General features: G+C 50.6%; 1 pseudogene; it reads left to right on the top strand.

The window, feature by feature from the left end:
• Positions 1 to 6,942: 6,942 nt before the first annotated feature.
• On the top strand, positions 6,943 to 8,094 carry LOC117980974 (pre-mRNA-splicing factor RBM22-like; annotated as a pseudogene).
• Positions 8,095 to 13,328: the final 5,234 nt, after the last annotated feature.

Here is a 13,328-nt window from a genome sequence, read left to right as displayed (position 1 = left end):
ATTACAAGATACGATCAGCCACCCTGGTCCCGCTGTCGCCTGGCAGGCAGGAGACGTTTGGGAACAACCAGGCTCTCCTTGGCATGGCAGAACTGCTCTGGACACAAGGAGGTGTGGATTGGTGGGCGGGAGCTAAGCCTGGCATACTGGGAGTTGTCGTCTTTGATTAGCTTCCGGTTTTTTCATCACTGGGCGACTGGATTACAATCCCAGCCAGCTTGAACAGGAGGCGGCGCGCAGTCCTGAAGGCGAAGTCCGGTTGTGCCGGCCTTGCTGTGCATGCTGGGAGCTGTATGTAGTCTCTTCACCGCTCCCGCCCTTTCAAGAGCTTCGGGACTACAATCCTAGCATGCCCCAGGCTCGGGAGCCTGGTGAAGTTCTCGGGGGGAGGAGCGAAGCGGCGCGCGCCTGGCCAGGCACGCTGGAAACGGTAGCTCTTAACGGTTCTCCGCCCGTTGGTGGCAAGGCGGCTGGACTGGAATCCCAGCAGGCGACATGCGAGGAGGAGGGCAGCCCAGGAGGGTTGGGCAGGGCAGTGTGGACCTCGCCGCTTCCACAGCGATGCTGGCTACTGATCGCAGGCACCTCCTTGCCATGGGAAGTGAGTCGGGAGGGGGACAGGAGGGGCAGGTCCAGGCTGGGCAGTGAGGAGGGCATGACGCCGCGAAGTGCACCTCGCCCTTGTCCAACTCGGACGGGTGTGGTCCTCACCCCACTTCCCGCTGCTCGGCTGGGTTCCCTCTCCCACCTGCACCTGGGGTCTTTCCTGGGCATCGCGCCTCCTCTAGCCCAGGGAGCCGCCTGCTTTCCTAAGCTGCTGTGGGAACTGGCCTGAGGTCCAGGCGCTGTCCATTGTGCCGCTGCCCTCTTTTCTCTCCAGCTAGAGCGCAGCGCAGCCACTATGGGGAGAAATCTGCCGCCTGGCCCGCCAGTGCACAAGTTCAAAGCTTCGCAGGGGGTGACATGGCCTGTGGCTTCATAAAAATGTCACCCTCACCAGCACCTTTTTCACGGATGTTGAGGCGGCAGAGAAGGTCATTATTGGTTTACGCAGGAGATGCTAAAATCCGAGGAGAAAATTTCACTTCCCAGGCGTGTGTCTCTGGTGCGCCATTTTTCACCAACCCATTTGGTGGAAAGTCCACCAAATGGCTACCTAAAGATAAAGACGGTTTAGGCATTTTCATTGGCACGTCATTGGCCTCATCTCAACTGAGGCCTGACTGGGCAGTGTCTCAAAGACACAGATGGCAACCTGATATTCAAGAACAGATAGTGCTCCAGCTTTGTGGGAGCAACTTTCAAGGTGTGGACCACTTGGGGAGTCTTTGAAATTCCTTAGGCTTCACATCTTTGCTGTGAATAGAAAGCTGATCACCCGCGGCACTCACGGCAGTACCTTTACTCTCTCGGGCTGATCTGTTGAATTTTTCTGTCTAGACAATGGAAACTTCCGGAAGCACTTCTAGTTTCGTGTACCTTCCTAATAATTGATGTCCCTAAATTTCATATGTCCTCAGGGACAGTTGCTTTGATTCTGGAATGGCGCCAGCTTTTATGCTTTTATGTCTAATCCGTAAAAACCAAGGTGTTAATCTACATGAAAATAAGACCTTGTTCATATAGCACATTCCAACAGGCTTCATTTGTGATTCCTGAGTGAGGGTTACTATAAATAAAAACCCCTAAAAACCCTGGGCATGGATATTGACACTGTTATTGTACTTTGTGAATAATTTACTCCTTCAGGATCAGTTACACATGGGCTCATCAGCACCTTTGTAAATAAAGGAACAAGAACCATGCGGCATCTATGGACGTGGCAAGATGAAGTATAGGGAGACCACAGCACATCAGCTCTTCCCTTGTTTTCAGTAGAGTCTGTGGGGTCAAGTACCTGCATTCCTCCCCCATCCCTCAATATTCTCATTCTACTCCTGAGTGTTCCCTCGTTAGGTGGGAGTTTCTAAATACACTTGTCTGCAAGTGTTGGTGGGGATGTTGTAACATGAGGGCATCCATCATCCGTCACCTTAAAGGTGAAGGGAGAGGATTTTGTGATTTGTGTTCAAGAGGCACTGCTGTTGGGTGTGTGGCTGCAAAAACACGTGATCTTAGCTGTCCCCAGCAGCTGCCTCACAAGATTGGTCCTGATGCAGCCACAGCTGCTGTTTACACAGCCAGGAGCTCCTTGCAGTTTGGTGTATTCTGCTGAGATTTGTGGCCCTGACCCTCCTCTGCTCACTCCGTTCCTGGTAGTATCTGCTCAGCTGCCTGGTTTGTTCCAGTGTTTCCTGGGAGCCTGTTGTGTAACTGCATTTCAGAGGGTCTTTGGGGATTCCACCCTCACTACACCAGTCACTCTACACTGGCCATGCACTTAGCTTCTTGGGGCCCTGTATGTGTCCTCTTCAGTGGAGCTGTGAAGAGTTCTAGTTAGGGATAGATCTCATTCTCACGTGCTCAGGCTGCTTAGAAAGCTGACCATCTCCTCTTTGGACACATGAACATTATTTCTTTTGTGTATTTTGAAGTCTGATGCTGTTTTTTGTTTTGTTTTGTTTTTTGTTTGTTTGTTTGTTTGAGACAGAGTCTCGCTCTGTCGCCCAGGCTAGGGTGCAGTGGTGCAATCTCAGCTCACTGCAAGCTCCGCCTCCCAGGTTCACACCATCCTCCTGCCTCAGCATCCCAAGTAGCTGGGACTACAGGCGCCCACCACCACGCCCAGCTAATTTTTTGTATTTTTAGTAGAGACGGGATTTCACCGTGTTAGCCAGGATGGTCTCGATCTCTTGACCTCATTATCCGCCCACCTCGGCCTCCCAAAGTGCTGGGATTACAGGCGTGAGCCTCCGCACCCGGCCTGTTTGTTTTTAAATAAAGTGGATTCTTGCATTAACAGTCACTTTTAGATATCTTTGTGAATTTAATTCTGGCATCAACTTCCTGATGTTGGCATGCGATCCCCATTTTATAAGTGAGGAAACTGACACTCAGAGAGTTAGAGTAGCTTTATTTACTTCACACAAGCTTTTCATGAATTTCAAGTCTCAACCTAGAAGTCTTCCTCTAAGGTATGATTATGGCATATTCCAGTTTGTGTTTCTCTGCCAGCATCCCGAAGGGGTCCACATCTCATCAGGACTCCATTTTCTTCTTAATGACAGGAAACTTGCAGAAACAGGCCTTTGGTTGGGGAGAGCACTTGCTGGCACTTGGCCTTCCCTGTCCTCTGCCTTCCTCCTGTCAGGGCGTAGATTTGATTTGAGGTGATTTGAGGGAGCTGGAGCAGCGGTAGATCCTGACCAGCACTCACCTGGAACGCTTGTTGATATGTAAAGATAACACCCACTCTCTTTTTGAGGTGTGATTTTTTTTGTTCTAATTATTCCTCTGGGCCTTCTCTTCCAGGTTTGTGTTATGTACTAACATGCAATACAAATACTGATGAAAACAAAACTATTGCCCTCCTACCAAATGGTAACAATGCTTATATTTTTCCTCTTTTTCTAATTATAAAATAAATGCATGCTATTTTAAGAATGTCAGATCATAAAGATATTTATGTAGTGAAAGTCTCCCATGTCTTCCTCTTCCTTCCAAACTCACTCCCTTCTTAGAAGAAATTATTATAGCTTGGTTTTTATTCTTCTGGATGTTTTCTATAAATTTATAAATACCTATAAAGTTGGCCGGGTGCAGTGGCTCAGGCCGGTAATCCCAACACTTTGGGAGGCTGAGTGGGGAGGATCCCTTGAGCTCAGGAGTTTGAGGCTGCAGTGAGCTGTGATCACGCCACTGCACTCCCATCTGGGTGACAAAGTGAGACCCTGCCTCCAGAAAAAAAAAAAAAGAGATAAATACATGTACAGTTTTTGAACACAGATTATATTATACTATATTGTTTTTATTTTGCTGTTTCACAAGCAATGTATCACTTACATTATTCCAAATAAGTGCATGAGATTCTAACTCTCTATTTCTAATGTATTCCAAAGAATGGGTATACAATATTTGTTTCACTGTTTATTTTTTGATAGAAATTTACATTGTTTCTAGTTTCATCATTGTTAAAAAATGCAGCAATAAGATTCTTGTACATAATTTATTACACTGATAATTAACTGTTCAGTTTATCTTGCCTTCTTTTAGTCAGAGAATATGTCATGAGTTTAATATTTATTTTATGATTTGTTTCATAGGGAAATTAATGTTATGACTGGATAAATTCGAGGTTGTCTATCTCCGTTTTCTGATGGAAAAGCATGGAGTTCAGAAGCATTGCTCGCTCCTTCAGTTTCTAACAAGTCAGTAATCTCATAGCAATTTAAATTTAAATGTTTGAATTACCTCTCCTTCCCTGGTTCAGAGTAAGTATGTTGTTTTTCTGTTTGTAAAACTTCTGACTCTGGGTTTTTTCAGTTGGGCTTTAGAGAGGACAACTCCCATATTGCTGTTATATCTATTTCTCTTCAGCATCTGGCTGCATGTGATAAAGATTATAGAATTAGATCTGGGACCAAAAATTCAAAGTAATCAACTCAAGATAGGAGTCTACAACTTTAATTCTTAATAAAAGATTTCCTTTGATTTCCCCAAATCTTTATGATTCCTAGAAGAAATTCACCCATGGGTGAAGCATGTGGCTCTGTTGAATAATGTTTTGTTGGGGATTTCCACATCGAGTTTCATGAGGCATACTATTTTACAGGGTTTTTTTTGTTTTTTTGTTTTTTTTTGGTACTTCCTTTCTCTGATTCTATTGGAGAGTAATACTAGCTTCCTAAAATATATTGGGAAATGTCCCCTCTTCTACTTTTGGACAATATTAAACTCATAATGACAAGTTTTCTTGTGAAAATGTTCTGAAAAAAATGTAGGGTGGGCCAGTCATGGTGGCTCACACCTGTAATTCCAGCACTTTGGGAGGCCGAGGCAGGCGGATCACGAGGTCAGGAGTTCGTGACCAGCCTGACTGACATAGTGAAACCCTGTCTCTACTAAAAATACAAAAATTATCCGGGGATGGTGGTGTGTGCCTGTAATCCCAGCTACTCAGGAGGCTGAGGCAGGAGAATCACTTGAACTCAGGAGGCAGAGGTTGCAGTGAGCCGAGATTGCGCCACTGCACCATAGCCTGGGTGACATAGCAAGACTCTGTCTCAAAAAAAAAAAAAAAAAAAAAGGTGTAGAGTGCCCTTTTCCCTTTTGTACTGGGTAATATTATTTATCTTGATTGGTATTTACCCATATACCTGCCAATGGTTCAATGAGCCCCTGTCTTCTACTCGCCAATCTTACCCCTACTTCAGCCACTCCTCCCTACTTTCTGGCACTCAGCCATATGTTTTTCTCTTCACATTCTCAGCCCTGTCTCCTTAACATGTGGACTTCCATGCTCTTCCTATATCCTCCCACCCTGCACTGCCAGTAGGCTCTGCAGGCTCTAAGCTGGGGCAGCAACGCAGTCCCCTCTCTTGGTTTCAGCCTCCAGACCTCAGTTCTGTGCTCCTTGCAGATGCTTCTAGTGTTTGGAGACATCTGGTTCATGTGGTTGGTCTGGCTTCCTGTGTGTTTGGTGCCAGAGGGAGTCTGTTTCTTGCTCTTCCACCATACAGAGAGGGCAAAGCTCTGAATTGATTTTGAAATCAATTCTTGGTTATCTCTTTTGGACTGAAATAAATTGACTATTAATTTGTGATGACATAAATATTGTAGCTTAGTTTGTGGTAGTTATAATTTCATTTCTATTTATTGTTTTACAGGCCATGCCGCCATGCGCAGCTAATGTTTTATTGTTTGGCAGAGGCATGGTCTCACTCTGTGGCCCAGGCTAGTTTCCAATTCCTAGGTTCATGCAGTTCTCCCAACTTGGCCTCCCAAAGCCCTAGGATTATAGGCATGAGCCACTGTGCTTGACCAATAGTTAAAATTTTAGATTATTATGTACAGTACTGTGATTAGCCATATTGAACTTATTCACAGACAAGGCTTTAATAAAAATTACTTCAGGTTACTATATTTTTCTTTAATTTTTTTCAAATTAGTTTTCTTTATTTATCTCTAATCTTTTTGTTCTAGCCTCAGTCACCTTTACCCTGAGTTTCCATCCTGGTCAGCAGAGGCAGCTCCATGGATGATGGCCTGTGGCTCTGTGTACTTGGAGCTCTTACCAAGTAAGACTTTGTGACCAGGAGGCCTCTTTTCAGGACAAATCATCTGCATGTAAAACAAAGAGCCTTTCCAGGCCAGGAGTACTTTGCCAAAATCTTTTTGCTTTTGAGGTTTCTTCTTGTTGATTTTTTGTTGTTGTGGTTGTTGTTGTTGTTGTTTGAGACAGGGTCTCACTCTGTTGCCCAGGCTGGAGTGCAGTGGGGTGATCTTGGCTCACTGCAACCTCTGCCTGCAGGGTTCAAATGACTCTCTTGCCTCAGCCTCTCAAGTAGCTGGGTTTACAGGTTCACACCACCATGCCCCAATAATTTTTATATGGGGTTTTGCCATGTTGGGGTTTGCCATGTTGGCCAGGCTGGTCTTGAACTCCTGACCTCAGGTGATCTGCCTGCCTTGGCCTCCCAAAGTGCTGGGATTAAGGGCATTAGCCACCGTGCCCGGTGAGTTTTTGAGTCTTTATCCATCATTGGACACAATAAATATCCAGACACACAGATGTTTCCCAACATGTCTATGCGTTTAGAGATTGGACATTTCTTTTTCTAGTGATCCTGGTTCTTGACCTTCTCACTTAAGGTTTTGTCATCTCCCAGCAGCAGACACAAGGTCTCCTTAAGCCCTGTGAGTGTAGAGGGAGGGTCTTTGAAAATCATCAAGTATACACTGTATTTCAAGGTGCGTTCACGTTTCTCTGTCTCTTCCAGGCCAGGTCTTGGAGAGACCAGGAAGCCAAGAGTTTCCTCCAAGAATGGAGATTCCTTGGGAGCGATGTTTGCCTTGAGTAAAGAAAGATGAATCACATGTGGTCAAAGGCAGTTGTCCAGGGTCTCAAGAAAAGAGCCAGAAAGAGGAGCTGGGGCTGCTGGGATTGTGGGGGTCCTCTCTCCCACCTAAAAAGCTACTACTGCCTGCCGACCCTCTCAAGAGGAGACCTCTCTGGGCTCCAGTACCTAAAACAGACAAAACTGGGAGGATGGTTCTCTCTTCTGTGTCACACATGTCCTAGAGAAAACCTGTGTATCTGAATGACCAAAGAAAATGATGAGAAAAAATGCAAAATCTGTGCCAGGTCATTCAGTGTCTGGCTGGGGCTGTGTGGTGCACATGCATTCCAAGACTGAAGGGTGCTGAGCCTGCAAAAAATGTCTGTCAGACCTGCTTCTCACACCTGGAGTATGACTGCCCATCCAGGTTCATGATGCAGAACTGTCTTTAAAAGGCCACTGCAGATATGGAGAGAGGGATTTCTAACCCTAATAGAATATGACCAGCTGTCCCGCTGGGGAAAGCCGCATGCACCAGTGACATGCTGCCTAAACTGGCCCAGACCACACTCTACTGCCTAAGGAATAAGCCCCACATTTGCTCTTTATGGGTAAAGGGAGAGGGTGAGAGAGGAGAGGAGTGTCTGCACAGACATGAGAAGCCTGCAGATCCAGATGACCCCCTTGCTGATCAGAATATTAAAAATCGATATGCGGAAACAATGACCCCGTAGCAGATAAGCTTCTAGAGCAGGCTTCAACCATGCTTCATCTGGACCCACTGGAAGAGAAGTCTGCCCGCCGTCTATGTTGATGGTCTGGGGGATACCATTTCTGAGACAGATTTAAGAAATGATCTCTACCTGTTGGCGAGATCCGGATGGTCACTGTTGTGCAGAGACAGCAGTGTGCTCTCATCAGCTTTCCACAGGGCAGGCTATGGAAATGGCCACTGAGAAGTCCTTTTGTAAATTGATTGTCCATGGCTGCAGACTCACTGTCAAATGGGGGAAGATTCCAAGCCCTCAAGGAAAAGGAGAAAGAGAAGCACAGAACGGCAGACTCTGGGATCCTGCCAGAGCCTATTTCAGGGCCGCCAGGAGGTCGTCCTGCTGCAGCTCTGGTCCCCACCTTGGAGCCTCCTTCGAAGGAGTGAGACTACCTTTCTGACTTTTTCTGACCATAGACACCTTTTCTGACTATTTCTGTCCTTTGGACCTGCCGAGGACAGCAGCCCCAGGGACCCGGGCTCCTGGGCCCATTCTTCACCAGCTTCTACTTGATCGTGCAATTTGAAGTCGTTCTTGTGCAGTGGAAACAGGGCCCCAGGACAACCCGATAGATCAATGGTCTCTGGCCTGTGCCCCACTGATGGTTGGATGGTGGCCACTCAGGGTGCTGGAGTCCAGCCATCGCTGCTTCCTTGAGTTGAAGAGGTTGGAGGCTGGTCCACTTGCTCCTGTCCTGCCCTCAGCGATGTGGATGGTTGCTCTTTGAGCCCGGTAACATCACTGGCTTGGCCCTGCCAGGCATGCCCTGCCTTGTGGGGGCCCTGTGTACCCACACACTACTTTAAGGGGCTTGCTATTCCCTGGGCCAAATTCTAGTTTTGGCCAGTGCCCCAGGAAGCTCAGTCCCCTCTTTTGTTATCTTGGTTATTTCTCTGGCACCCATGGCTCCCGTGGGTCCCTTTTCTCCCAGGGCTTGGGCTGAGCTTGGCATCTGTAGGTCTAGGATGTTTGCCTTGTGAGGGAGGCTCTGTCACGCAAGTGGGCAGGCATGGGGACATGTGACAGGCTGCTGGCTGGCTGGGGCTCTGCAGATGCCACAATCCCCCTCCCCTCCAGCAGCCTCTGAGTCCTGCTTCCGCATTGACACTGATTTCACCCAGCTCAGGAGCTGTCTGGGGTTGTCTGGGTGCTGTCTTGACTCCTTTAAGGCTGTGCTGCTCAGTGGCCCCTGAGAAAGGTCAGATCCAGGTGCCACCATGGAAGGGGAGTGTCTACGGCCCTACTGCTGGGTTTTCAGTGGGCTGGGCAAGGCCTGGTTGTTGGGGCCCTGAGGGGGTTCAGGGCCAGAGCCTGTCCTATTGTCCTGGGGGTGTCCAGGGAAGATGTAGAAAGAACAGGGGTTTGGAATCCCTGCTCAAAGCTGCATTGTGGACACCATGAGCCCCGGATGTCCAGGTCCATGGGGAGTTTGGGAGAGAATTCCAACACAGAAATCACCAAAAATCCCATGGTCTATCCTGAGATAGGAACAGGCTTGCCACATCTTGAGCCGCTGGGCCCCCAGAGAGTGGCCTGTTGCCCTGGGCTCTGTGGAATTCTTCTTGTGCTGCTGGGACTTGGCCTCAGGTCAGCTTCTGGGCTTCTGGAGCTGGGCTAGTGGACCAGGGAGGGCCAACCCATCCCCCTTGGGGAGGGCCTCCATGCTGAGGGATGTCCGCAGAGGCCTGGGTGCCAGAGACCCTCTCTCCAGAACCAGGGCCTTCCTAGGGATCTTTGTATGTTTAGCTGAATGGAAAGCGAACTTGGTCCACTTCTCCCCCAAGCCCATCTGACCTTTGTACGGCTGGGCCCCAGGTATCTGGGTCCTTGGAGTTTTGGGGTCTCTAGTAACCCACCTGGTCTGACACTGAGGAAACACCTACAGGCTGCTGATCCCACAGTGAGGGGTGTGTGCCACCTGGGGTATGGGCGCTCGTGAGTGAGAGTCCCTGCTGATCCCACAGTGAGGGGTGTTTCCTGCCTGGGGTATGGGAACTTGTGAGTGGGGACCCCTGCTGCACTCTGTCCCTGTTGGTGCTCGCAGCTATGGGTGTGGGCTGGCACAGACAGGACCGAGCCCTCCAGGGGCTTCCAGGGTTCTTGTAGGGCAGGAGGGGAAGGGTGTGGTGGGGGGCTTGGAGGGGTCTTGCCCTCATCCCCTGCCCTGTCACTGGGGTGAGTCCAGCACCTGCCCTGGGGCCCAGCTGGCCTGTTTTTAGAAGCTTCTTAGAGAAGGAAGAGGAGAAGGAGAAGGAAGGCCTGGGGAGCAGGGATGGAGGGTCCTGGGCACTCCCCACTATTTACTGTCTTAGATGGTGACTCAGGAGGGGACCTTGGGGTCAGTGGTCATAGTGCATCTTTCTGAGCTCAGCCATGGAGGCCTCAAAGTGCTTCACAACCACATCATCGTCCATAGCCCAGGTATGGGACACTGCATCTTAGGAAAGCTCCCACAGGACAAACAGGAGAGCTTCAGGAGAGGGTCTAGGTTTGGGGCTGGGCATCAGGCCAGGAGGGGTCTCCTGGGAGGGGTCTGTGACTTCACCTTATTTCCTCCATGGGCACCTCACACTAGGCAGTGCTGGGTCCTTTCTAGATTCCCCTGGGGTCCAGCTCTGCACAGGAGGCCACTAATGGGGGAAGGTCCAGTCAGGGAAGAGCTTGCCACACTCCTGTCTTTCATCTGAGTTGTCTCAGGGGTGGGTTCGGTTTCCAGGAGGACTCATGGTGCCCTGTCCAGTCCACCAGGCCTGGCTTGGTTTGGCCGTCCCTCTGGGTTAAAGCAGAGGGTCCTGTGGACAGTGTGAGCACTGCCTTCGGGCCAGGTTTGGTGTGCTTGTGTGCTTCCCCAGCACCCTTGGGCACATGGGGACAGGGTTCTGTGCACTTTCAATGCCGCATGTGCCCTGGCTATGAGCATGCGCTTGCCCTGCAGAAGGCAGATGTACCAGAGCCTGAGGATGAGCTTGTGATGAGCTCGAAGTAGGGGTTTGTGGGAACAGCAGGCATGGGAGGACCTGGCCCTTCACGGTGGAGGGCTGGTGGCCTGAGCAGGGCCTACTGGGGCCTCAGTCTGTGATGCTGGGGGCCCCCTCTGCATGGGATGAGACCTCCCTCAGGAGGCTGCATCAGATAAGGTCCTGCAGCTCCTTATGGGGGTGTTCTCATCTCCATCAAATGTGACCCCTGAAAGAGGGGGCTCCCTGAGTGCTCTCCCAAGATGAGTCCTGGCCCAGTCTGCCCAGGATGCTGGCCCTGAGTCCCAGCCCCAGCCGTGTGATGCCCCCTCTCAGGCAGGGCATGGTTTGTGTGCCCTGCAGGGATCTGCCTGTGCCTCCTGTGCAGAGGAGGGGAGCTGGGTCCTTCTGGAGGAGACAGACTCCTGGGCAGGGTCCCTGGACTGGGTCTCCTGTGCACACTTGTCCCATCAAGCAAGCACTGTAGGAGTCAGTTTAAGGTGGCAATCTGGGTGCACAACATTTGCTTGTCTTCAAGGAAGGAGCAGAGGTGTTCAGAATCCCCTGGACTGCCCTGAAAACCTCACTCTTCCAGGCCCCTCTGCAGACCCTTCCCAAGGCCAGATCTCTAGGCAGTAGGCTGGGCTGTCACCCTCTTCTCTGAGACCCTACCCCTGTCCTGAGACCTCCCCACTGCCCCTCAGATGCCCCATCCCTCCGGATTGCCCGCCTCCCCTGGAACCCTCCATGCCCCACACGCCTTACTTGATGCTGCAGCGCTCTCTGAACATGGCATGGCTTGTGAAGGTTTGGCTCACATCTAGGTCATTCTGGTGCATGTTCAGAGGACATCTTGGCCTGCTCCATTTTCTATAGAGCAGGGCCAAGCCTCAGAACAGACACAAGAGTCACTGTCAAAACTGCTGTCATAAAACAGACATTCTGGAAGGGAAGGAGTCTTTTTCTGCAGATACTTCATTTCCAAAGCCAGGAAAGTCATCAGCACACAGCTCACCTGTGTTGCCCATGCCACTGTCTGCCCAGGATGTGTGACTGACCCCTTCCGCCCCTTTGGGGTTGACTTTCCCTCCATCTGGGTAGCTGGGCTTCTGACACAGTCTGGCCTATGCATCCTGCTCTAGCTGGGAGTGGAAGGGCCAGACCTGGTGTTTCCCTGGGTTCTTGGCCTTTGTCTTCTCGACATTCAGTAGGAGTGACCGTGCTGGGCCCAAGACCTCTGTGAGGATTCCTTTTTAGGCCCAATGAGACATTTGTGGACAGAAGATGCTCTGGTGAGACAGATCTCAGGGTGACTCTAAGGGGGATCTGAGCCTAAGGATTCTGGAAGTTTCCAGTCTTTGGCTCCACAGTTCCTCAGAAGAGGTTCAGTCTGCCTAGGACTGGGCCTCCCTTTTCATGAAGAGTGGGCAAGAGCTCAGGTTGTGAACTCTGATCTGGATTTATTCCTTCCTATGGGATGTCCAGAAGGTGTTCCTGTTCCTGGCTTAGAAGCAGACCATGCCAAGGCATCAGATTCCTCCCAGCAAGGTGATGCTTGCAGGGATGGGCAGGAGGGCTAGGGACCAGGCCTGTTGTCCTTTCAGTGAGGAAAGTGTGTCCTGCCCTGTCTGAGAGGCAGGCAGCACCAGGAGGCAAAAATGGGCTCCTGTCCTAAACCCTGAAGAGCAGTCATGGGGGACCCTCACTCACAGCTGTGCCTTCTTGCTGTTCCTAGATTTATTCCAGTTAAGCATTTATAGGCATTTATCTGTGTGTCTGATGCCCTGACGTTTTTGCTGTAGGTAAGAAGTGATAGAGTGAGCTGAGCTGCCAGGCTTCCTGGAGTGATTCTTGGATGCTGGGTCATGTGGTTAGGGGCCCTGATGGGACTGAACTGGAAGGAACCAGAATAGGACAGAACCAAGCCCCTGATTAGTGGGCACTGGTGGCCTGGCCTCATGACCACAGGACACACTGCTCCCAGGGCACAGACACCCTGGGCTTTGGTTGGGTCTTGGCCTCCAGGTAGGGCCCTGTTGGGCAGTGGGCAGCAACTCCTGAGACACTACTGTGATTCTTGGTGGTGGCTGTGGTAAAAAACCTGCAGGGCTAGAGTTTGGGGTGAGATTCAGCAGTAACTGTGGCCTCTCCTAGTGACAGTATGTCACTCCCACTCCCAGCACGCATGCCCACAGGCAACGGCCTCCACATCAAAAACCCCCCACCAAGTTGCCCATCTATGGAGCAGCTCCCATACGGCAGGGTCAGGCTCTTACCTCCACCTCCAGGGCACAGACAGGGGGAGCTGTGTCTCACTGTAAGGCAATGAGGAGAGTTGAGGGCCCAGACCAGGCTAGGGGCCATCCCCTTTCCCAAGCAGGCCTCAGGGAAGGACCAGCCCCATCCGCATCTGACCCAGGTCTTAGCCCAGGAGCCTGCATAGGGAAGAAAGGACATACAGGGCCTCCTTACTGGCTGACACTCAGGAGGGACTGGGACAAGAGAGCAGAGGGAGCGCAGGGCCAGGCAGGGGCTGCTGAGGATCCATGGGGGCTCAGGGTGCACAAGGGGGCTGCCCTTCCTGGACTGCAGGCAGCATCCCCTATGGGAGCTGAGAAAGTCCAATCCTGAGATGGGACAGTGCTGCCCAGGGGTGTGTGGCT

Source organism: Pan paniscus, chromosome 6, assembly GCF_029289425.2.
Source record: "Pan paniscus chromosome 6, NHGRI_mPanPan1-v2.0_pri, whole genome shotgun sequence".
Lineage (NCBI taxonomy): Eukaryota > Metazoa > Chordata > Mammalia > Primates > Hominidae > Pan > Pan paniscus.
This window is presented reverse-complemented; position numbering and strand designations above follow the sequence as displayed.